This window comes from Mobula hypostoma, chromosome 7 (assembly GCF_963921235.1).
Source record: "Mobula hypostoma chromosome 7, sMobHyp1.1, whole genome shotgun sequence".
NCBI lineage: Eukaryota > Metazoa > Chordata > Chondrichthyes > Myliobatiformes > Myliobatidae > Mobula > Mobula hypostoma.
This window is the reverse complement of record NC_086103.1, coordinates 118528093-118555467: the sequence shown is the minus strand read 5'-3', so window position 1 is coordinate 118555467 and position 27375 is coordinate 118528093. Positions and strand designations below refer to the sequence as shown.

At 40.8% G+C, this 27375-nt stretch overlaps 1 protein-coding gene across 6 annotated transcripts in view; it reads left to right on the top strand.

Moving 5' to 3' along the window:
• Positions 1 to 27375, top strand: part of LOC134349486 (protocadherin Fat 3-like) — a 763599-nt gene that overhangs the window by 324255 nt on the left and 411969 nt on the right. The gene's annotated exons all lie outside the window — the stretch shown is intronic.

The following is a 27375-nucleotide window of genomic DNA, read 5'->3' as shown; positions in this document are numbered from 1 at the left end:
CAAGCACACCTGGAGACGAGCCAGGGCTTCTCTGCTGCGCGCCCAGAAACAGCATTCCTGGCAGGCTGATTGGCTCTGCTGACAGGTAAGGTCATTCAACCCAGGAGAGGAGGCTTGGTTGGCATTAAGGGATCTTCCCCTGAAAGTCGAGAACTGGAAATTGACACCGCGCAACACGGGACTGTTTGTAGTGGAAAAGGCTGTCAACAAGGTATCCTATAGATTGCATCTGCCAGCATCACTGAGCATCCACCCAGTATTCCATGTTTCCCAGCTCAAGCCGGTTAGTACCTCTCCCCTGGCCCCAGTCACCCCACCTCCCCCTCCTCCCCGCCTGGTAGATGGTTCCCTTGACTATACTGTGCGGTGCCTCCTGGCATCTCATCGGGTGTGTGGTAAGGTCCAGTACCTTGTGGACTAGGAAGGGTATGGCCCAGAAGAACGTACTTGGATCCCAGTGAAGGACATCTTCGACAAGTTGCTGATCCAGGAGTTCCAGCGGACACAGGTCTGTGGCGCCTCAGGGACTGCGCCTAGAAAGGGGGCCCTGTCACAGCCACGGATTCGGCAGCGCAGTAAATATGGCAATTGCGCTTGTGAATTTGCATGTGTCAGTTAATTATTATTTAACTACATTCTTGTTGTCGTAGTGCTTGTTGAGACTTGGACAGAGCATAGCAAAACCTCACTGCTGTTTTGCATTCGGCCTTCCTTGAGCCTTTGGGCTTTCAAAATCAACTGACTCTGAAGACGAGCGGTATTCGTTTAATGTCTAGATGTTCTTTTCAGCTGCAGTGTAGGCTTCGTTTCCCTTTTGAGAGTTTTAGTTAACGGCCCTGTTTGGCCTAGCGTTTATTGTTTTATTTTCCATTTTTCGAATTAACGTCTGTGAACTATCGACCTGCTTCAGTGTCTCTCACTCCGCACTTGGGCCATATGTGAACCGTGGTGACATGAAGATTCAGGTGAATAGTGGATGAAATGCTTGGATATTGAAGACTGGATGCTCCTGTCTATTGAGTGGGTGCAGCATGTGAAATGATACTTAACTAATGGATGAAAGAAATGATCAAGTATGCTTCCTTTTTTCAAAGGTTCATTTTATTGTCAAAGTAAGCATGTACAATATAACTCTGATATTTGTCTACTCCAGATAGCCATTAAATACAGAAAGCCCGTCAGTGTTGATGAAAGAAAAAACATCAACTCCCACCCCCTGCCCCCCACCACGAGCACGAAAAAGAAAAGAAATAAAACTCGAAGACCCCAAAATCCCCCCTTACCCGCAGCAATAACAATTCCCGACTCCACCACTCGCAGAAAAGAACAGTGACAGTAGCACCAATTCTCCCCCCCCAACACACACACAAATTAACAGACCACCCGTCCGTCAATTGCCCAGAAAGAAGAAAACACCGAAAAGCTGAGGGAAACCACTATGTGGTCCAATAATCACATAAATCTCAGAATATGGGAAAAGTCTTTTCAACTGTAAATGAGGAGAGCAGCAGCACACACTCAGTCCTTCTGTACAGAGTGACCGCTGACTCAGGTCTCAACGTGTCGATCTGGCTGCTGAACTTCTCTGTTGGGAGCCATCGCTGACTTTCTCCGTATTCACCTCGATGCTTCAGTCTTCCCCACCGCTTTGAGATGGCGTCGTTCATAACCCCACGCCTCGTCCCTGGTCTTCATTGCCCCCCCCACCCCTGTCTCTGATCACCATGTGGCGGCTCTCTCTTGACATGGCATACTGCGGATCCTTCGAATGAGTTCCAAACTGTACGTCACAGGCTCCACCAGTTTCTGTAACACAAACAGGCCAAAAAGAACAAGCAGAAGACATAGAAAAAGTACATTAATTTGGATAGATTTGCTATCTGGAAGATGTTGCCTGAGGAATAGATATTCGCTGGTGCCACCTTGACCTTTTCTGACCTGATTCATCATCCAACACCTTCCAGGACATCATCTAAGTCTGAGGTCGGAATTCCTTTGCTGTTCACTGCTTGGATTTAATCCTCCTTCCCATATTTTAAAGATTAGCTCTGTCTGTTACATGGACTTTGAAACCTCAGGACAATACCGCCCAAGCATTCTGCTGGAAGCAAGTACTGCCACACCTCCAGCACCAGCATAACATGCCTGCAGCTCACAAACCCTGGCCATAATGGTACGTATTTTGTAAGTGTGAGGAAGGAAGCCCACATGGTCATGGCAAGAATCTACGGTTTACAGACCGCGCCAGGAGTCAAAGTCCGATTGGTAATCAGTGGCAGTGTAAAGCGATTAACACAAGGAGTGTTGTGAACAAAGCGGATGAGCTTAGAGCGTGGATCAGTACTTGGAGCTATGATGTTGTGGCCATTACAGAGACTTGGATGGCTCAGGGACAGGAATGGTTACTTTAAGTGCCGGGTTTTAGATGTTTCAGAAAGGGCAGGAGGGTGGGCGTGACACTGTCGATCAGAGATAGTGTCACGGCTGCAGAAAAGGTGGATGTCATGGAGGGGTTGTCTACGTAGTCTTTGTGGGTGGAGGTCAATAACTTTACTGGGTGTTTTTTATAGGCCGCCAATAGCGACAGGGATATCGAGGAGCAGATAGGGAAACAGATCCTGGAAAGGTGTAATAATAACAGAGTTGTCATTATTAATTTTAATTTCCCAAATATCGATTGGCATCACCCTAGAGCAAGGGGTTTAGATGGGGTGGAGTTTGTTAGGTGTGTTCAGAAAGGCTTCCTGACACAATATGTAGATAAGCCTACAAGAGGAGAGGCTGAACTTGATTTGGTATTGTGAAATGAAACTGGTCAGGTGTGAGATCTCAGTGGGAGAGCGTTTTGGAGATAACGATCATAATTCTATCTCCTTTATAATAGCATTGGAGAGAGATAGGAACAGACAAGTTAGGGAAAAGTTTAATTGGAGTAAGGGGAATGATGAGGTTATCAGGCAGGAAATTGGAAGCTTAAGTTGGAAACAGATGTTCTCAGGGAAAAGTACGGAAGAAATGTGGCAAATGTTCAGGGGATATTTGTGTGGAGTTCGGCATAGGTACGTTCCAATGAGACAGGGAAGTTATGGTAGGGTGCAGAATCCGTGGTGTACAAAGGCTGTTGTAAATCTAGTCAAGAAGAAAAGAAAAGCTTACAAAAGATTCAGAGACCTAGGTAATGTTAGAGATCGAGAAGATTATAAGTCTAATAGGAAGGAGCTTAAGAAGGAAATTAGGAGAGCCGGAAGAGGCCATGAGAAGGCCTTAGCGGGCAGGATTAAGGAAAACCCAAAGCATTCTACAAGTATGTGAAGAGCGAGAAGATAAGACGTGGAAGAATAGGACCTATCAAGTGTTACAGTGGGAAAGTATGTATGGAATCTGAGGAAATAACAGAGGTACTTAAAGAATACTTTACTTTAGCATTCACTATGGAAAAGGATCTTGGTGATTGTAGTGATGATTTGCAGCAGACTGAAAAGTTTGAGTATGTAGATATTAAGAAAGAGGATGTGCTGGAGCTTTTAGAAAGCATCAAGTTAGATAAGTTGCAGGGACCGGACGAGATGTACCCCAGGCTACTGTGGAAGGCGAGGGAGGAGATTGCTGAACCTCTGGCAATGATCTTTGCATCATCAATGCGGACAGGAGAGGTTTCGGAGGATCGAAGGATTGTGGATGTTATTCCTTTATTCAAAAAAGGAAGTAGAGATAGCCCAGGAAGTTATAGACCATTGAATCTTACCTCAGTGGTTGGTAAGTTGATGGAGAAGGTCCTGAGAGGCAGGATTTATGAACGTTTGGAGAGGTGTAATATGATTAGGAATAGTCATCGAGGCTTTCTCAAGGGCAGGTCGTGCCTTACGAACCAGATTGAATTTTTTGAGGATATCACTAAACACACTGATAAAGGAAGAGCAGTAGATGTACATGGATTTCAGCAAGGCATTTGATAAGGTACTCCATGCAAGGTTTATTGAGAAAGTAAAGAGGTATGGGATCCAAGGAGACATTGCTTTGTGGATCCAGAACTGGCTTGCTCACGGAAGACCAAGAGTGGTTGTAGGCGGGTCATATTCTGCATGGAGGTCAGTCACCAGTGGAGTGCCTCAGGGATCTGTTCTCGGACCCATACTCTTTGTAATTTTTATAAATGACTTGGATGAGGAAGTGGAGGGATGAGTTAGTAAGTTTGCTGATGACACAAAGGTTGGAGGTGTTGTAGATAGTGTGGAGGGCTGTCAGTGGATACAGCGGGACATTAATAGGATGCATAACTGGGCTGAGAAGTGGCAGATAGAGTTCAACCCAGGTAAGTATGAAGTGGTTCATTTTGGGAGGTCAAATATGATGGCAGAATATAGTATTAATGGTAAGACTCTTGGCAGTGTGGAGGATCAGAGGGATCTTCGGGTACGAGTCCATTGATAGCAGCTGCGCTGGTTGACTCTGTGGTTAAGAAGATGTACGATGTATTCGCCTTATTAGCTGAGAGGTAAAGTTGCAGCTGTATAGGACCCTGGTCAGACCCTACTTGGAGTACTGTGCTCAGTCCTGGTTGCCTCACTACAGGAAGGATGTGGAAACCATAGAAAGGGTGCAGAGGAGATTTACAAGGATGTTGCCTGGATTCGGGAGCATGCCTTATGAGAATAGGTTGAATGAACTTGGCCTTTTCTCTTTGGAGCGACGGAGGATGAGAGGTAACCTGATAGAGGTGTATAAGGTGATGAGAGGCACTGATCGTGTCGCTAGTCAGAGGCTTTTTCCCAGAGCTGAAATGGTTGCCACAAGAGAGCACAGGTTTAAGGTGCTGGGGAGTAGGTACAGAGGAGATGTCAGGCGTAAGTTTTTTACTCAGAGATTGGTGAGTGCGTGGAATGGGCTGCCAGCAACGGTGGTGGAGGTGGATACGATACGGTCTTTTAAGATACTTTTGGATAGGTACATGGAGCTTAGAAAAATAGAGGGCTATAGGTAAGCCTAGTAATTTCTAAGGTAGGGACATGTTCAGCACAACTTTGTGGGCCAAAGGGCCTGTATTGTGCTGTAGCTTTTCTATGTTTCTATGATTATTAGCAATAAAACATTACCTACCACTTTCAAGCAACAGTAGCACATGCCAGTCCCAATCAGAAATATCTATTGACCAGAATATGAAACGTAGTCTTCATGTCTAATGGCATTGTGCATCAAGCATTGTGCTGCTGTCGGTGCTTGGTATTCTTTTCCATTCCTCATATTTCTCTGTCTGTGTGTTTAGCAAGTAACAGCAGAAACATCAGTTTATAAAATGAGCAGATTTGTTAGAATTGATTCATCCTATGCTTTTCTTTGTTTAATATTGCTCACTGAGAAACAACACACATCTGTTTTACTCAGATGTCTCCGCATGGACCTGCCAAGGTCACATATGTGCCATTCTGAAATTCTTAAAGGTGAAATGAATTTACCATCAAATTACACAGACCTCTGCAACTTCAGAAAATGTTAGCATTCATGTGGCAAATCAGATATGGGTGCAAAGATTAAAAGCTATCGGTTCCAAGTAAACCTTGCTGTGAGCTGTAAATTTGTAGTCTGAGTAATAAAAAAAAGAGGGGCTGTTTAAATTCTTGTTTTATACACACTGATTCATTTTCAAGAGCGTGGTGGTTTAATTGTGCCTTTACGTAAGTTTACAAGCTTCTGCATGGTTGAGTTTGTATTTTTTAAAGGACAATGAAGTGACCTCAGCCTGTCAATTTTAATTTAATACTGATGGAACATGGTCTCATTAACTGTGTGCAGAAGGACATAGCTGTTTGAATTGCTTAGCATTCAGTGTCATTTACCCCACATTTGTGGTTATTTTTCAAACTTCTGTACTCTAGTATTTCTTAATTATAGATTAAAAGGTTAAAATGCCAGAAGATCAATTTGTATCTAACTACAAGTAGATTAATAATTTATGTATAGTAAATCTCTAATAATGCAGCATGTTGAGACTTTAGTGGTGTTGGGCAGGTATTAAAATAAATTTTCCAGTGAACCAGCGAGTCGTAAAAAGAGCGCAGAAACCAGGGTGTGGCTAAGTTGAATGAGAGTGTGGGAACTAGGACTCTGATAAGTTGAAATGGGGTGCAGCAACAATAGCTTGGTGATTTGGATGCCCAACCTTCAGATTTCTGAATAGTGTGACAGCATCATTGGAGGGGGTGAGGGATGCAAAGGTTAATTGTTCCCTAAACCAGTCTCAGCAACATATGAGGAACAGGGAAGCCTAAGGACCAAAAATCTGTTCACTAATTCTGGACGTGGGGGGCTGGGAGAACAAAAACAGTGTGGTGCAGTAAAAGATTGACAATCTGCAACAGAGCAACTTTGCATACTTAGTGCTTTTGGGAAATTTGCCTCCTTACTTCTTTGTGGGATCTTTGTTCTTTCCCTCGTCCCCCCTCAGTGGCATCAACGATTTTTGTGCAACTTTTAACGTTTGTCAGTGACATGATTTACCATCACACTCATCTGAAGTATGGAAGTTCTGTTCACTTGCTGTTGTGATATACCTGTACATGCACTCGTGAGCAGACGATTAAAGTTGGTGCGCATGCACCGTTGTTTTAATCTGAAATATCTGTCTCGAAACATGGTGGCAGCGGTGGGGCTCGGAAAATTCCTTTTTTCAACCACAGCGCCCGGTTTTTTCAACTTGCAGTTGGCAGCATAATAATAGCGCAACTCTGAAACATCGGAGGGCGAGTGTAAGAGTAGAAAAATGTCGACCGACACGAGCAACCAGCCACAAATAGAGACGGGTGCAGTGGCAATGCCTGGAGGTGAGACAGCAGAATCTCAGCGGCACCCAGCACCCGTGGGCGACCCTGTGCCGGGGAACCATAGTCGCGGCAGAAGTCCTCCCCCAGTCAGCGGCATCCGTCCGCCACCGGCTGTGATGGTCAACCGCGGAGTGATAGACGGATGGAAGACATGGCGGCAGATGCGGACTAACTACAGCATTGTAGCACAACTGCACAAACAGGTTCCAGCAAAACAGACGGCATTATTTTTACATACAATTGGACCATCAGGACTTGAGGTCTGCAACAGTTTTGTGTTCACAGATGAGGCTGAAGGCCAAGACCTCACAAAGATTTTAGCTGGATTTGAGAGATATGGTACCGGTGAGAAAAATGAGACATATGAATGGTACTTGTTCAACAAGCGGCAACAAGAACAAGGTGAGACCTTTGAATCGATCCTTGCCAGCCTTAGATCTCTTGCAAAGACATGTAATTTTTGCTTGTGTATGTCAGACGGTCTGCTGAGAGACAAGATCGTACTGGGCATTAACGACTCCCAAACCAGAAAACGTCTGTTACAAGAGAGAAAGCTATCGCTCAATGACTGCATTGACATCTGTAAAAGCACAGAAATGGCTGAATCACACCTACAAGCATTCAGTACAGCTGCAGATAGCAGGTCTGCTACTGCCCATGGGATTAAACCTGCACTAACAAGAAAGGTTCAAATATCCTGGACAGAAGGCTAGTGCTACTGGTGGGACCAGAGCAAAAGGCACCTTGAACAGCCACAGAAGCGAAGTGAACCCTTGCATGTACTGTGGCACGGAACATGCAAGAGACAAGCAACAACGCCCAGCATACGGACAGGTGTGCAAGGCGTGTGGCATTCGAAATCACTTTGCAAAGGTACGCAAGCAGGAGCCCGTGCATGGGGTGGAAGCACAAAGTGAAAACCAAACTGACAGTGACAGCAGCACCGAGTTTATCGACAATGTCACACTGGTGGTCAACAGTCTGAAGACAAGGGATGACGTATTCGCACAGACGCTCATCAATGAAAGGCAACAGACTTCCAAGCCGACAGTGGGGCGAGCAGTAACATTCTACCCCGCAAATACTTGGAGGGAGTAGAGCACACACTAAGACGATGCACAAAAACGCTGATGATATGGAACAAGACCACCATGGATGCAAAAGGGATGTGCAGAGTGAAATTGCGTAACCCCATGACGAATGGTAAGTATTCTGTCAAATTTGTCGTGGTCACTGACGACTTTACACCATTGCTGGGAAGCAGGGCCAGCCAGCAAATGAAGCTGATTACGGTCAACGATGACAACTTTCACAGGGTGCATGCACCTACACTTAAAGAAAAACAATGCGCACCAGAAGAACGCTATGTAGAGGTGTTTGATGATGCGCTCAGGGAGCTTCCGGATGCAGCCCACCTGCAGATTGATGAGGACGTTCAACCCACAGTGTTACCCCCACGATGTCTACCGCACGCTATGAAGCGGAAAGTGAAAGCTGAGCTTGATGAACTGGTAGACCGCAAGGTGATAACTCCAGTCCATGAACCTACAATGTGGGTTAGCTAGTTAGTGGTCGCAGAGAAGAAGAACGACAATCTTCGTATATGCACTGACCCTCGACCATTGAACAAAACGCTGAGGAGAGATCACTACCCTCTTCTGGTGATAGAGGACATTTTGCCAGATCTTGCCCAGGCTAAGTTTTTCACCAAGCTTGATATGTGTTCTGCATTCTAGCAAGTGAAATTGGACAGTGAATCAAGGCTGCTCACCACTTTCAACACACCTTTCTGGTGGTACAGATGGCTCAGACTCCCGTTTGGAACCAGCGTTTCATCAGAGATCTTCCAGCATAGGCTGCACCAGGCACTGGAAGGACTAGCGGGAGTGATTTGCGTCAGAGACGACATTCTGGTGTACGGAAAAGGGGAAACGCAGGAAAAGGCAATCACCAATCATGATGTGAAACGTGAGCAGCTGTTACAGCGTTGTGCAGGGCAGTATATCAGGTTCAAAAAGAACAAATCTGACTTCAGTGCGACAGAGATATCCTTTTTGGGGCATCTCATCACAAGTGAGGGACTTCAGCCTGATCCTAAAAAGGTCGCTGACGTTCTTAACATGCCAGCACCCACGGATGTGCGGGGAGTGTAGTGATTGATTGGATTTGTCAACTACCTGAGCCGTTTTCTACCAAGTCTCTCAGATACCCTTGAACCAATAAGACAGCTGACAAAGCCAGATGAAGCATGGGCGTGGTCAGCCGAGCAACAAAACGCTCTCTCCAAGATCATGTGGATGGTATCCGAAGCACCGGTGTTAGCATACTACAATTCAAAGGAAGAGCTAACCATCCAATGTGACTCCAGCAACAAAGGCCTAGGGGCAGCAACTCTCCAGAATGGACGTCCAGTTGCGCTAACGGACACAGAAACGCGTTATGCAGCAATCAAAAAGGAAATACTCGCAATCGTTTTCACACTTGAACGTTTTCTTCAATACATTTTTGGCTTCACAAGAGTACTCAGCGATCACAAGCCGCTCGAAATGGTAGTTAAGAAGCCGTTGGTGAAGGCACCAAAGCGCCTACAGGGAATGCTTCTTTGCCTGCAGAGCTATGACTTCGACATCACCTACTGTCAAGGAAAGCTCGTGCACCTCGCAGATACGCTATCGTGTGCAGTTAGTGGTACTCCAGGTCAGGAGAACAGCTTCGATGAAGTCAACATGCCATCGCACCTGCCAATCCGCGATGAGTGTCTAGAGCAGATTTGCATAGAAACAGCGAACGATGACACACTACAGAAGTCGAAACGCGTAATCATCGAGCAACTTACACCTTACTATTGCTACAGGGATGAGCTCGCAGTCCAAGACGGCTTAATCTTCAAAGGTGAGCATGTCATCATACCTCAAAATGAGCGAAAGCAAATGAAGGAAAGAACTCAGTTATCACATTTGGGAGTAGAAGGATGCCGTAGACACGCATGCGAATGTCTTTTTTGGCCAGGTATGAGCAGTGACATCATAACATTATATTGCTACATGTGATGTTTGTTGCACATGCAAAATGAGTCAGCAGAAAGAATTGTTTATGAGTCATGAGGTACCTGCTCGGCTGTGGGAAAAGATAGGTACCGACCTGTTTACATTCGAAGGAAAAGAGTACCTTGTCACCGTTGATTATTACAGCAATTTTTTTGAGGTAGATCTTTGCGATACGACCAGCGCAGCCATCATTCACAAATTGAAGGCTCATTTTGCGAGATATGGTAGCCCAACACAAGTGGTTAGTGATAATGAGCCACAATACACGTCAGTGGAGTTTCACAGATTTGCACGAGAATGGGATTTTGAGCACTTGTGTAGCAGCCCCGGAAATAGCAGAGCGAATGGAAAAGCTGAGTCAGCAGTTAAAACATCTAAGCGGGTCCTCACAAAGAGCAACACATCGCGAGCAGTTCCCTACTTCGCACTTCTAGATCATCGCAACTCACCTTCGCAAGGACTCAGCACGAGTCCTGCCCAGTATTTGATGAATCACCGCACACGCACGCTCCTGCCTACAACAGAGAGTTTACTGGAACCCAGAGTTGTATGCCAACGCGAGCGTATGAAATGTCCAACAGCAGGCCGACAATTACAACAAATCAGCCAAAGATCTTGCCCCACTCGACAAAGGGATACGCTGCGCATGCAACCCTTGGTGCAAGGTAAAAAGATCTGGGAGAAAGCAATTGTAGGTCGGCGCCTTGATGAGCGTTCATATGTAATTCAAACCCCTTCTGTGATCTACTGACGTAATCGCCTACATCTACGAAGATGACTGAGGAACCGCCTGAAAAGCTAATCACATATGAACAGGCAAAACTAGGTCAAACAACGGAGATCAATGACCACAATGTGCCTACCGCATCAAATGCACACAGCCAAACACTAGCAGAGGCTAAAGACACAACACAAACGTTGAAACATGCAAATAACAAACAACAGGATTCGGACAAAACAGTAAAAATTCGTTTTGGCTTCACAGTGAGAAGGCCACAATATCTAGAAGATTTTGTCCCACATTGAATAATTGCATGAACAATTGAACAATAAGTCTGTGATACTATCTGGTATTTTAATGTCATGTTTATACTCAAAGAAGGACCATGTCCTACTTGAGGTTGTGTAGTTTGTAGTTTGAAGTTAAAGTTGAATTTTAGTATGTTTTATATTTTGTATGTATGCTCATATAAACGGAAATAATGAGCGGTATGTATTTGTGCCCAGCATAAGAGACATAAGGCATGATTAATGAATGCTTTGAAAGTTAATTCCATGAAAATACACTGGAAAGCAGACTTCGGAGGAATTGAGTTTAATTGTTAATACAATTGTTCCTTTTCTTTGTTTTGATAAAAAGGGAGATGTTATGATATACTTGTACTTGCACTCATGAGCAGACGATTAAAGTTGGTGCGCATGTGCTGTTGTTTTTATTTGAAATATCTGTCTCAAAACACTTGCAGAACTCTCAGATTTTAATCAACTCTTTCTACTGCTATTTAAAAGACCAAGAGTAAAAGCAATTCTGGTAAAGATGGCACTGGTGAGACATGGTTACGCTTTACAGGTAGCAAACAAAACTGCTAACTATCCTAATGATTACACTTTTTCTGGACTATGCACTGCATTCCACTGCCTATAATTTCCCTTTGGGAGCTGTGTTTTTGAACTGTCTGTACGACCTGGCAGTTTTTGTGGTATCCTGGAAGGATCCTGTGAACTGGACTCCCAAGAATGCAGATGCAGTTGGTCTTTGCTGGAGTGGACTTGGAGTTGGATTGAAGTGGGTCTGTGGCTGTAGCCTATGACCATCGGTCTCCTGGACTAGTCCCACTCACCTCAGTGCTTATCTGGCTCCGTGACTGTGGACTTGCTTTCGGGGACTCTGTGCTTCATGTTCTGTTGGTATATTTGTTTACCTTTTATTGTTTGCTCGATTTGTTCTTTATTTTACACATTGGGTGTTTGCCAGTCTTCATGGGGAATTTTTAATGGGTTCTATAGTGTTTCTTTGTTTTGTGGCTGCCTGCAAGAAGACAAATCTCAAGGTTTATATAGTATACATACTTCAATAATAACTGTACTTTGAACTTGAACTTCAAACTTCTTTGTCATCCATGAGTTCTGGGGCCTCCTGAGATGTCAAATGGGGAGTTACTAAGCTTGTAAAATTCCAAGAAGAAAATGGAAATCCAGCCCAAAATTGAAGACGCTAACATACACAGAAAGACAGGTTTGCAATCATTCATTGTAGCTTTGATTTGAAGCTCAGATGATTCAGGTTTCAGATGATTTAGTGAGTTTAAAGTGCTGGTGTTGTGTCTGATTATTGTTGGATTTTACTGTTTCTTTATTGCATATTGCCTTTATAAGAAGATTTGAATCCTTTCTGATGGTGAGACACGACGCCTCAAAAGAGTAATTCTACAGAACAGGAACATATTTACCAGTGAATAGATGGCAAATCCTTATTGACACCTCGATGGCTTTTTCTCATGTACCATTTGGAGCTTGCAGAAACTGTTGAAAATCCGAGAGATAATGAATGAGACGTGATGTTTGTTCCCTCTCTTCTTGGTCTACGTTTAAAGAAATGGTCAGGATCTTACATTTAGCAGTGAAGCACTGTTGGGCAATGACCTTGAAGAAAACTTTCCACAAAGATTAAGTGACGACTTGGATTTCCCCTTTTCTGTCATCAGCTGCTGTCAGAAATTGATTAAATGATATTACTAGTGATGACACCATTTATCCTTTAAAGAATATTCACAGCAAAATGAGAAGGAAGAAACAATTTTTACCAGTCATTCTGTAAGGTGCTTAAAAATTTAAATGAACATTTGAATACATAGATATGATTAAAATCAAGTTGAAGTATGATGAACATGTCAATTAAAAACAAATCTGTTCTAATTTGAACATTTTTATGGGGAAATTTCAATCTGTATATTTACAAATTTATTTTTTAGAACCAGAGATGAACACAGCTCAGTTAATTATTAACCCTTAATACTTCATTATAAATGTTGCTGCATCTGATGCAACAGAACATTGACTACACAGTATACTTTGCAGCAAGTGTGCATTAAAAGCACCCAATATGCACTCAGTGGCTATTTTTTTTAGGTACAGGAGTGAAACCCAGTGTGGTTTTCTGTTGCTGTAGACCATCCACTTCAAGGTTCATCGTGTTGTGCTCTTAGAGACGCTTTTCTGCACACCATGGTTGTAATGTGTGGTTATTTGAATTCCAGGTGCCATGCTGTCAGCTTGAACAAGTCTGACCGTTCTCCTCTGACTTCATATTAACAGTGCGTTTTTGCCCGCAGAATTGGATTTTTTTTGGGTACTATTCTCTGTAAATTCTACAGACTGTTGTGCATGAAAATCGCAGGAGATCAGTATTTCTGAGGTAATCAAACCACCCAGTCTGGCATTAACAATTATTCCACAGTTAAAGTCAGATCACATTTCTTCCCCTTTCTAATATTTGGTGTGAACAACAACTGGACCTCTTGACCATGTCTGCATGCTTTAATTCATTGATTTGTTGTCACATGATTGGCTGATTAGATATTTGCATTCCTGACCAGGTGTTCAGGTGTATCTAATAAGGTGGCCACTGAGTGCAAGGATTTTTTCTCATTCCATTGAAAAGAGAGCCAAATGGTGTGATACATGTTGCAGGAATCACTGCTATCAACATCTGCATTCCCAATTGTAGCCTCTTGCATGTGGAAATCCCAAAATTGCTGCCATTTTTTTTGGTGTGATGGCAATGGATATTGATGTTTTTGTTATCTTTCATAGTACATGATCCAACTTTGCTTTGAGTTTCCACTGCTTTACTAATAATGCTCCCTCCTGCTATGAAGTAGGCTGTTGGGACTGTGTTCAAGTGAATCCTGTCTTTATATTAAATAATAACCTGGTCTTGGCTAACTAGTTCGTTGTTGCTTCCTGTCTAATTTGGGATCTTTGATAAGATTGTGGTTCTTCCCCCAACTATTTGCCAGTGAAAGCAAATAATATCAGTCTAAAGTTTGAATGCTGCCAACTTGTCATCCATCACCAATCGTCAAAGATCCTCACCACCCAGTCCATGCTTTTTTCTCACTGCTGCCATCAGGTAGAAAGTACAGGTGCCTCAGGACTTGCACCATCAGGTTCAAGAACAGTTACTACCCCTCAACCACCAGGCTCCTAAACAAAAGAGGATAACTATACTCATTAGGAATTCATTGAGCTTGAAGAGATTTGGTATGTCAACAAATACACAAAAAAACTCCTATAGATATACCGTGGAGAGCATTCTGACAGTCTGCATCACTGTCTGGTATGGGGGGGGGGGTGCGGGGGTGGAACTACTGCACAGGACCGGAAGAAGCTGCAGAGGGTTGTAAATTTAGTCGACTCCATCTTGGGTACTAGCCTGCAAAGTATCCAGGACATCTTTAGGGATTGGTGTCTCAGAAATGCAGCATCCATTATTAAGGATCTAGAGCACCCAGGGCATGACCTTTTCTCACTATTACCATCAGGTAGGAGGTACAGAAGCCTGAAGGCACACACTCAGCAATTCAGGAACAGCTTCTTCCTCTCTGCCGTCTGATTCCTAAGTGGACATTGAACCCGTGAACACTATCTCACTTTTTTAATATATACTGTATTATTTTTGTTTCTTTCCATGATTTTTAATCTATGTAATATATGTATACTGTAATTGATGGATTTAATATTATTTTATTATTTTTTTCCTCTATATTATGTATTGCATTGAACTGCTACTGCTAAGTTATATTTGCATTTACAGAATTTGTTGTTCAATGATCCTGTTTACAGTTTCTATTCTATAAATTTGCTATGTATGCCTGCAGGAAAAGAATCTCAGGGTTGTATTTGGTGACTGATAATAAATGCACTCTGATAATAAATTTTTCTTTGAACTTTAATAATTACCCTGAGAGTCTGTATATGTACCCTGTATATATTTCAATGCCAGGAGTATTGCGGGGAAGGCGGATGAGCTGAGGGCGTGAATTGACACGTGGAATTATGACGTTATAGCAATTAGTGAAACTTGGCTACAGGAGGGGCAGGACTGGCAGCTTAATATTCCAGGATTCCGATGTTTCAGATGTGATCGAGGCAGAGGAATGAAAGGTGGGGAGTAGCATTGCTTGTTAGGGAAAATATTACAGCAGTGCTCAGGCAGGATAGATTAGAGGGCTTGTCTACTGAGTCCTTATGGGTGGAGCTGAGAAACAGGAAAGGTATGGCCACATTAGTGGGATTATATTACAGACCACCCAATAGTCAACGAGAATAGGAAGAGCAAATCTGCAGGGAAATAGCAAGCAACTGCAGGAAACATAAAGTTGTGGTGGTAGGGGATTTTAATTTTCCATATATTGATTGTGACTCCCATACTGTTAGGGGTCTAGATGGTTTAGAGTTTGTAAAATGTGTTCAGGAAAGTTTTCTAAACCAATATATAGAGGGACCAACTAGAGGGGATGCAATATTGGATCTCCTCTTAGGAAACGAGTTAGGACAAGTGATGGAAGACTGTATAGGGGAGCATTTTGGTTCCAGTGATCATAAAACCATTAGTTTCAACTTGATTATGGACAAGGATAGATCTGGTCCTAAGGTTGAGGTTCTTAACTGGAAGAAGGCCAAATTTGAAGAAATGAGAAAGGATCTAAAAAGCATAGATTGGGAAAGGTTGTTCTCTGGCAAGGATGTCATAGGTAGGTGGGAAGCCTTCAAAGGAGAAATTTTGAGAGTGCAGAATTTGTATGTTCCTGTCAGGATTAAAGGCAAAGTGAATAGGAATAAGGAACCTTGGTTCTCAAGGGATATTGCAACTCTGATAAAGAAGAAGAGGGAGTTGTATGACATGTATAGGAAGCAAGAAGTAAATAAGGTGCTTGAGGAGTATAAGAAGTGCAAGAAAATACTTAAGAAAGAAATCAGGAGTGCTAAAAGAAGACATGAGGTTGCATTGGCAATCAAAGTGAAGGATAATCCAAAGAGCTTTTACAGGTATCTTAAGAGCAAAAGGATTGTAAGGGATAAAATTAGTCCTCTTGAAGATCAGAGTGGTCGCCTGTGTGCGGAACCAAAGGAAATGGGGGAGATTTTAAATAGGTTTTTTGCGTCTGTATTTACTAAGGAAACTGGCATGAAGTCTATGGAATTAGGGGAAACAAGTAGTGAGATCATGGAAACTGTACAGATCGAAAAGGAGGAGGTCCTTGCTGTCTTGAGGAAAATTAAAGTGGATAAATCCCCGGGACCTGACAAGGTGTTCCCTCGGACCTTGAAGGAGACTAGTGTTGAAATTGCAGGAGCCCTGGCAGAAATATTTAAAATGTCGCTGTCTACAGGTGAGGTGCCGTAGGATTAGAGAGTGGCTCATGTTGTTCCGTTGTTTAAAAAAGGATCGAAAAGTAATCCGGGAAATTATAAGCCGGTAAGTTTAACGTCAGTAGTAGGTAAGTTATTGGAGGGAGTACTAAGAGACAGAATCTACAAGCATTTGGATAGGTAGGGACTTATTAGGGAGAGTCAACATGGCTTTGTGCGTGGCAGGTCATGTCTGACCAATCTATTGGAGGTTTTCGAGGAGGTTACCAGGAAAGTGGATGAAGGGAAGGCAGTGGATATTGTCTACATGGACTTCAGTAAGGCCTTTGACAAGGTCCCGCATGGGAGGTTAGTTAGATAAATTCAGTGGCTAGGTTTACATGGAGAGGTGGTAAATTGGATCAGACATTGGCTCAATGGAAGAAGCCAAAAAGTGGTAGTAGAGAATTGCTTCTCCGAGTGGAGGCCTGTGACTAGTGGTGTGCCACAGGGATCAGTGCTGGGTCCATTGTTATTTGTCATCTATATCAATGATCTGGATGATAATGTGGTAAATTGGATCAGCAAATTTGCTGATGATACAAAGATTGGAGGTGCAGTAGACAGCGAGGAAGGTTTTCAGAGCCTGCAGAGGGACTTGGACCAGCTGGAAAAATGGGCTGAAAAATGGCCGATGGAGTTTAATGCAGACAAGTGTGAGGTATTGCACGTTGGAAGGACAAACCAAGGTAGAACATACAGGGTTAATGGTAAGGCACTGAGGAGTGCAGTAGAACAGAGGGATCTGGGAATACAGATACAAAATTCCCTAAAAGTGGCGTCACAGGTAGATAGGGTCATAAAGAGAGCTTTTGGTACATTGGCCTTTATTAATCGAAGTATTGAGTATAAGAACTGGAATGTTATGATGAGGTTGTATAAGGCATTGGTGAGGCCAAATTTGGAGTATTGTGTTCGGTTTTGGTCACCAAATTACAGGAAGGATATAAGTAAGGTTGAAAGAGTGCAGAGAAGGTTTACAAGGTTGTTGCTGGGACTTGAGAAACTTAGTTATAGAGAAAGGTTGAATAGGTTAGGACTTTATTCCGTGGAGCGTAGAAGAATGAGGGGAGATTTGATAGAGGTATATAAAATTATGATGGGTATAGATAGAGTGAATGCAAGCAGGCTTTTTCCACTGAGGCAAGGAGAGAAAAATAACCAGAGGACATGGGTTAAGGGTGAGGGGGGAAAAGTTTAAAGGGAACATTGTGGGGGGCTTCTTCACACAGGGAGTGGTGGGAGTATGGAATGAGCTGCCAGACGAGGTGGTAAATGCGGGTTCTTTTTTAACATTTAAGAATAAATTGGACAGATACATGGATGGGAGGTGTATGGAGGGATATGGTCCATGTGCAGGTCAGTGGGACTAGGCGGAAAATGGTTTGGCACAGCCAAGAAGGGCCAAAAGGCCTGTTTCTGTGCTGTAGTTTCTATGGTTCTATGGTAGTATAAAAGTCGTACCTGAATGTATTTTTAACGTAACTGCATTGTACTGCATCCCTCCGGCAGTTTTGGAAAAAAGTTAGAAAACCTGAGGGCTGTAGACAAAATTTTATGGACAGAAGCTTGGTTTTATACTCTTTGAGAGCTTGTTATTCTGGAATAAGTAACTATATTTTACCATAAAAATTAGGTTGGGTTAACTTTAACAGGAAGATATCAAAATTAGAAAAATATTAACTGAAAAAAGATACTTAAAGATGGCTAATGTTTAGATTTATTTAGATGAACAAGTCCATCATTTTATTGTAAAACACTCTCTCGGCCATATAACCAAAGTTAGTAAAGCCTTTAACTCTCTGTTGACCCTCTGCAGTCACAGTGACATTAAACCCTTTCCAACTTCTCTGCTTTTGTTATAGCAAAATTTTCAAGTTATATTTGATCACATAATATTAAAAACACAAACATTATATTGAGATATTGTAACATAAATCCACTTGTGTTTAATTCACGTGCACAGTAGTCATTGACCTTGTGCACTGACTTCAATCTGTTGTTTTTGTGACAAATACCCTTATCCCCATCCTCTCCTTCACCATGGTGGGAAATCATAAACACCAATCCAGTTGTGCAACTTGTACTGAGTACTTGACATGGTTTAGTTGGCTAGTTTTAATGCTCAGGGTACTTCGGCACACAATAAGCATGAGAATGTTGTACTCTTAGGGCTCTGCTGAAATCTGGCAGAGACGCAGTTTGGCATGAGAAAAGATATTGCGGTTCTCCAGCCTCCACACATTTCTTTGCTCCTGCAGCTTCACTCTGCACTTGCCTTCCCCTCTCTCAAATAATATCTGTATGCCTCAAATAAAAGAAAATAGTGAGGCAGTTTCACAGGTTCCTTTTCTATTATCAGTTGGTGGAGGGGAAGAAGCTGTTCCTGAGATGTTGAGTGTGAGTGCTCACAGAAATTCAGAGCCACTTTTGTGACATCAGGAACGCATGGCACATGTAGCAAGGTATTCAAAGAACAATAGATCACAGGTCCCCTCTGTGTGTCAACAACAGCGGTACCTCCTTTCCTGATAGGCTGAATGCCTTCCTTGCATGTTTTGACGCAATGAATAATGTGACAGAGGAAAGCCCATTTACCAGCAGCATTGTATATGAAGGGCCCAAAACATTGTTGAGGATTCTACCACACTTCCTACAGTCTCTTTGATTCACTACCATCAGGAGGGAGCTACAAGAACATCAGGAGTAGGACTGTCAGACTGAGTAACAGTTTCTTCCCTCAGGCTGTGAGATGGATGAATATCCTGCCACCACTGAGGTCTCATCACTTGGACAGTGAGTTGTTTACTGTTTACCTGTGCTGCACACTTCACATGAATTTTGAATTATATTTTCTTAACTTATTTGTGGTAATATTTTGTTCTTATGTGCTCTGTGTGATATATGTATTGTGGATTCACTGTGGTCTGGAGGAAAGTTGTTTTCGTTGATTGTATATATGTACAGACAGATGACAATGAACTTGGAACTATCAACCCATTTTGAGTTATGCACATTTCTCATACGTACTCTCATTTCCTTGGCATCCTTCCATTTTCACACTTGAGCCAAGTGCTAAATGAATTGTGATCCTTTTTGTATGTTAACAACCTCTCCTCTTTTTTTCCGTGTCATAATATCATAAGACATAGGAACAGAATTAGGCCATTCAGCCCATCGAGGCATCTCCAACATTCAATCATGACTAATTTATTTGCCCCCTCAATTCCTTTCTTTCTTTTTAAATCATTTTATTGAATAAGTATACAAAAGGGTAAGCTCTATAGGCACTAATACACTGTTAGAATATAATAAAATTACAGGAGATATTAATACAGATAAAAAAGTGATACAAACAATGTAATTTAAACATAACATTAAGGTAACATAATAGTATACTAATTTATATATATATATATATATATATATATATATATATCAATAGAGAAAAGAAAAAAAACCCCCAAAAAAACCCACCGTGCAACTAAACTAAAAGCAAAGCAAAGCAATGGGCTAACTTGGAACCAAGTAGAGTTAAAGCCCTCAATTCCATTCTCCTGCTTTCTCCCTGTAACCTTTGACACCCTTACTAATCAAGAACCAATCACCCTCCACTTTAAATATACCCATTGACTTGGAATCCACAGCCTTCTATGGCAATCAATTCAACATATTTGCCAACCTCTGTCTAAGAAAGTTCCCCCTCATTCTGCTCTGAGGGAATGTCCTTCTATTCTGAGACTGTGCTCTCTGGTCCAAGACTATCCCACTATTAGAAACATCCACTCTGCGTAGGCCTTTCAATATTCATTGTTTCAATGAGATTTCCCCCACCCCCACCCATTCTTCTAAACTCCAGTGATTACAGGCCTAGAGCCACCAAACACTCCTCTTACATCAACCCCTTCATTCCTGTGGTCATCCTCGTAAACCTCCTCTGGACCCTCTTCAATGCTAGCAAATCCTTTCTTTGGTATGGGGCTCAAAACCGCTTACGGTACTCCAAATGTTATCCGAACAATGCCTTATAAAGCCTCAGCATTACATCCTTGTTCTTATATTCTCATCCTCTTGAAGTGAATGCCAGCATTGCATTTACCACCTTTATTTTTGTGCATGTGTTCCCTACACACATGTTCCTATTGCAAGAATCAATTGGATACATTTAAGCCCAATATTATCCTTGGGAGCTGCACATTGGGGAAAAGTTGAGCCATGTTCCGTAATTGCCTTAGAGGTGGAGAGTAGCCCATAATGATTACCACTGGCATTGAGTGTTCGGTGCATAGGGACTAATATAGGGCGTTCTTTACACCATACAAGCTATAACCCTATATGTGATGCATTGCTGCTGAGCAGCTGGGGACATTTTTCTTTGTTTTTATTAGCACTTTATTACAGCATTAGCAGCCTGCCTTGCAGAACACACGGGAGCTTTCAGTGTCCAGTATTAATCACACTGACAAACTTTAATTAATGCGAAGAAGAAATCTTTCTTCAAACTTACAAGTTCTGTGTAAGTTCTAATACTTTAAAATTTCTTACTTCCATCAGTAAGTCTGGTATCATTTTAGTCATCAAACATGAAGGACGAGAACGGGGACTGAATTCCAGCATAGCTCATGTCAATTGGAATTTTCAGGCGTACCAGTGTCTTGTATTGTGCACGTCGTTCCTATGATATGAAGGCCAAATTCCTCTGATGCTGTGTTGATTTCGAATGCCATTCTTCTCCGGTGGTATCCACGTGAAACAGATTGAACACAAATTGTCTTCACCTTGCTACAGAACCAATTCTTTGCATCCTGCACACTAGGTACTTCTGAGCTGCTTGGGTGAGGTGATAATTTGCTTTACCATAATCAAGTTCATTGGCTCCTTTTCAAAGCTCCACTCATATCTTCTGGCTCAATGCAAATTCCCAGCTTGCTGATTGACTTCTCAACACACACAATACTAGATGCCTAGGGGTAGGCGTGTTCACTGCATCTACTGGCTTTGCCTTGGTCTTTCTAAAGTTGCTCTGTAAAGCCACTGCAATGTGCCATGCCAGATACGTTGCCAGTTATCATGAGGTACTTTTGTGAGTCCAATTTGCTGGACTGTTCTATTCTGCTCTGCTGTGGTGAAATCCAAACCATTTTTTAATTTTATGGGTTCAGCACATCTGAATGCATCTGCCATCGGGCTTCAGTGTTGTTTTAAGTATTGGCATCACGTAATCCATGGTTTCAATTGCATCAGCTGGATGTAAAAGGATTTCATTGGAAGAACTTTGTGTGTTCCCAAGTCAAGTTGAAATGTTACTTGTTGCCGTTGCATCAAGTTTTGATCTAGATACATCCTTTGGGAGTTTGTCAAGTGATACTTCTTAAAACCCTTTCATCTCATCAATCCAAAGACTTTCGAAGTCCAGTTCAGTGTGCACTTCACTGCAGTTCAGTTTTCCGATTCTCAATGTACAGAAATCTTCGCAAATTCAGGGCATTTCATTTTCACCCACTTGTACTGCTGTCCTCAATTCCTGCAACATCTGAGGTTCACTGTCTCTATTCATGACAATCACCATGTCTTCTGATGAACTTCCAATATTTGTAGGCCAGTTCTGAATAGCACCACTACTTTGCACATCTCTGTACTTTACTTGAAATAACTGTGTCATAGTGGCAGTTTTCCAAAGCTGGGCACCTTAGATTCAGAGTTCCACAGTCTCTCACCATTTAGATAATACATGCCTTTATTGTTTTTACCAAAATCAATAAATTCACATTTATGCCAGATGATTGACTATTCATTTAACTATTCTATAACCCCTTTTTCGTCCCCTTATGTCTTATTCACAGTTCACATTTGAATGTATCATCAGAGAACTTTGGTATTCTGACTCAGGCCCTGTATTCATTAGCAGAACTCCTGACCCTACATTCCTATTCACAGTTCACATTTGAATGTATCATCAGAGAACTTTGGTATTCTGACTCAGGCCCTGTATTCATTAGCAGAACTCCTGACCCTACATCTCTGAAGAATACATAGGCAGCTGCTATCCTTATGGTTGCTTTGTTTAAAGAAGTCTCCCTCTGGAACTAACTTCTCCAAATCCTGTTGCAACACCACCAAGCAGGTGATCACATGAAGTAATACTTAAATGAGTGGTGACATTTGAAGAACGATTATTATTTTGAATTAATATTACATATGTTCTAGAGTGAGAAACAGAATTACTATTTTCAGAACTGCTGTACTATTATTGACCTGGCTCATTGGTCTCATTTCACTTTCGTGAATACTACTTGACTATTGAGCGTTTCAGCAATTTTGGACCACATTTCAGATTTCTTGCACTGGCAGCATCTTGTTTGGTCTTGTATTGCTAATGTGGATTCAGCTACTCAGTAGCTCAGTGTATTGGCAAGGTGATTACAAAATTAATTTTCTCAAGCAATAAATAAATATTTAATTATACCTGGGGGAACCATTGTTCCCTGGCAGGTGATTTTTGTCACAGATTGTGTTAAAGGTGACCTGATAAAGAACACATTTTTGCATTGAGTAACACGACAACATAGCCATGTAGAATTTATAGTAATAAAATCACTCAGTGAGGCTTGGTTTGATGTTGCAGATACCACCAAGTGCTGAATCACCCATAGGCCTGCTGCTTAGTGTTTCCAGCTGCAGCTAAAACTAGGTTTAAATGAATCATTTAGTTCCTGTTTTGTGAACTGAACCTTGCAATTTCACAGCAAACTTTTAAAGTTGTTAATGACGCATTATAGCAGAAACCACCTTGGTGTGCTTGTTGAAAGTGAATGGCTTGTTCCGAGTATTTCCAGATTTTATCACTGATAAGAAAATGGCAGTATTTCATGAGAAATTCCACATCATTTAAAAAATCTTACCCTTGATCACTGCTCTTCACTACAGTAGCTTCCTTACTGCCCTTGTTTTTGATGTATTTCATGTCAACATAACCCCTTAAGATTTCCTTTGTGCCTAACAACAATAAAAAATGCCATTGTAAGCTTAATTGCATCCATCTGCCTGTGGTGTACCTGATCAGCTCAGCTCCTCAGTTAATTCTCTCAAGAATTTTTCATTTTCTGTCTGATCTGTTTACTGCATTTTTGTAGAAATTATTTACAGAAATAAATGTCTTTGTTCTGTGCTGTTTGATTGGGTTAACTAAAAATAAGGGAAGAATATATTGCTTTAAAATGACGGCTGGTCAAGTTCCCCTGCCAGTTGATTTTGTGTCATGCATAGTCTGTAATTAGAAGTGGAAAATACCACTTACACTATTAAAAAGTCTTTAATGACCTTGGGTCATTACAAAGCAGTTTGGAGAGCACTCATTAAGCAAAATAATGTAATGATGGCTGAATATTGTTTGGGTTATATTGGTTCAGGGGTGGATAGTGTCCAGTTTACAATGACTTCTCATGTGCTCTACTCCAGCATATGACACATGTAGAAATAGCACTATAACAATGAATTATTAGAAATGCAAGAAATTCTGCGGATGTTGGAAATCCAAAAGCAACACACGCAAAATGCTGGAGGAATTCAGCAGGTCAGCCAGCAGCTATGGAGAGGAATAAACAGTTGACTTTTTGGGCCTGTTGGAGCCATGTATCTGTTTTCTTCGAGACTGGTAAGGAAGGAGGAGGAAGACGGAATACTTGACTGTTTAAAATTGTTCTCTGCTCTTTACTAATCTCATTATGGCACCTGCATTGCTTTGACAAGTAAAGAATTATGATTGTGAGATTTGCAAACTCATCTCCCCCCCCCCCCACAATGTCATAAAGTTTAGAACAAGCAGCACAAAATTAATTGACCAGGACATAAGTGTGTGGTAGATATTTCCATCAGTTCCATCAGTAAAGAATTTCTTTCTTTCTTTCTTGCTTTTTTTTTCTTTTTCAATCTTTTTATTAGTTTCATAAAATATAAACATAACATAATAGTAGTACAAACTTATTGTACAAAGTACATTGTTATAATTAACATGAGTAATTATAAAACCAAAAAATACTTAATTGACAAACTCCCAATCATATAGGATACCAAATGAATAATACAGAACAAAGAGAAATATCTAGACAAAAATCATGAAAAAGGAAAAAAAATATATAATAACCCTCCTCCCCAAAAAATTAATCTAAACAGAATTAATCAACTAAACTGAAAAAAAGACCTGGGCTGTTTTAACATCGTAAAAAATGGGAGAAATGAAAAACCTTAGTGTCGGCAACTCCATTCCTCTCAACCAACATTACAGAGAAGTAAAATAAGTTTGGAAGTGGTCAAATTACATCATGTGAAAATGCTGAATAAATGGTCTCTAAGTCTTTTTGGATTTAATGGAAAGGTCATAAACCACACTTCTAATTTTTTTCCAAATTTAAACACAGTTTGAATTTAAGCAAAGTTTGTGGGAACCAGTGAAATATAGTAGGAGGGTTAATCTCTTTCCAATTCAGCAAAATGGATCTTCTAGCCATTAAAGTAAGAAATGCAATCATCCGACGAGCTGAAGAGGTTAAATGATTTAATTCTATCATTGGTAACCCAAAAATAGCAGTAACCGGGTGAGGTTGTAAGTCTATATTCAAAACCTTTGAAATAATATCAAAAATATCTTCCCAATATTTTTTCAACAAAGGACATGACCAAAACATGTGAGGTAAAGAAGCTATCTCGGAATGACATCTATCATATATAGGATTAATATAAGAATAATAACGAGATCGTTTATCTTTGGACATGTGAGCCCTGTGCACTACTTTAAACTGTATCAACACATGTTTAGCACATAAACAAGATGAATTAACTAATTGAAGAACTTTTTCCCATTTTTCAATCGGTATAATAATCTTAAGTTCTCTTTCCCAATCAGTTTTAATTTTATTAGATACATCAGGACATAAATTCATAATTATATTATAAATAATTGCTACAACACCTTTCTGAGAAAGATTTAAATCTAAAATTTTTTCCAAAATATCCATTGGGTATAAGTGTGGAAAATTAGGTGAAACAGTAATTAAAAAGATTCTAACCTGTAGATATCTAAAAAAGTGAGATCTGGGTAAATTATATTTATTAAATAGTTGATCAAAGGACATAAAACAATTATCCAAAAATAAATCACGAAATCGTACTATACCTTTGATTTTCCAATCAAAGTAAGCTTGATCCACAGTGGAAGATTGCAAAAGGAAATTAGATATGCTAAAGTAAATGGATTCAACACAAAAAATTTTCGAAATTGAAACCATATACGTAAAGTATGCTTAACTATTGGATTATTCATTTGTTTATAGTTTAGAAAAAATGAAAGGAAGCGAAGTCCCTAAAACCGAACCCAAAGAAAACCCTTATAATGAATTACATTCAAGATTTTGCATCCAAGTCTCGTAACCAAAATTTTAAGTATTGGATATTAATTGCCCAATAATAAAACCTAAAATTTGGGAGGGCTAACTGTGACCCCCCCTTTTTTTTTAGATTTCTGTAAATACCTTTTACCTAGCCTAGGATTTTTGTTCTGCCATATATATGAAGAAATTTTTGAGTCAACATTATCAAAAAAAGATTTTGGAATAAAAATTGGAACCGATTGAAATACATATAGAAATTTAGGTAAAATAATGATTTTGATAGTATTAATCCGACCGATCAAAGACAGATATTGGTGACCATTTAGTAAACAAAAGTTTAATCTGATCAATTAAAGGTAAAAATATTAGCTTTAAATGAATATTTATACTTTTTCGTAATTATAATCCCTAAATACATAAAAGAGTCAGTAACCAATTTAAATGGTAAACATCCATAAATAGGAACCTGCTTATTTAGGGGAAGTAATTCACTCGTATTAAGGTTTAACTTGTAACCAGAAAAATTACTAAATTGAGCCAACAAAGCTAGAATAGCAGGAATTGACTTCTCCGGATTAGAGATATATAATAACAGATAATTATCTGCATATAGTGATAATTTATGTATTTCATTTCTGCGGATAATACCAAAAATGTTAGGCGAGTCACGGATAAAGAACTTACTATACAACATCATAGACAGAAGCTACTCAATTTATGCGTAATGTAAGTATGAACAATGACTAATGTTGCCATTTGAATAGAAGTAAGAGTGTTATTTCAGCTGAACTGCCGAGGGTTGCAAAAGAAGAAAAAGCAAAGTGCTGGAAACATTCTGCATTTGAAAAAAGAGAAAAAGAGTTAATACTTCTTCAGAACAATTCTGACCTAGCGAGTCTGATTTCAAATGCTAGCTCCATTTCTCTTTTCAGATACTGTCTGAACTGCTGAGTACTTCCTACATTTTCTTTTCTTATTTCGGATCTCCAGGGTGTGTAGTTTTATTGTTAATAGCTAATGCAGGGAAAGATAAGTAATTGGGGGAAAATCATTAAACTTGTATTGTAAGGGGACACCAGCATGGATTACAGCAGAGCAGCAATGGCTGGAGTTTCTGGAAGCAATTCGGAAGGTGCAGGATGAAAGTCCCAAAGATAAACAAGTATTCTAAAGGGAGGTTGATGCAACCGTGACTGAGAGAGACAGCATAAAGCAAAAGAGAGAGCATATAATATAGCAAACATTAGTGGACTGGGAAGCTTTTAAAAACCAACAGAAGGCAACTAAAAAGATTAATTATAGAGGTAAGCTAGGCAATAATGTAAAAGAGGATATGAGAAGGTTTTTTTAGATATATGAAGAGTAAAAGAGAAGCAAGAGTGAATATCAAACTGCTGGAAAATGATGCTGGAGGGGATGTGATAAGGAACAAAGAAATACTGGATCAACTTAAGTATTTTGCTGGGAAGACACTGGTAGTATACCAGGAATATGAGAGTGCCAGGGACAGAACTGAATGTAGTTGCTATTAATAAGGAGAACATGCTTGGTAAGCTGAAAGGTCTGAAGGTAGATTAGTCACCTGGACCAGATGGACTACATCCCACAGTTTTGAAAGAGGTGGTTGAAGAGTTTGCGGAAGCATTAGTAGTGACCTTTCAAGAATCACTAGATTCTGGAATGGTTCCGGAGGACTGGAAAATTGCAAAT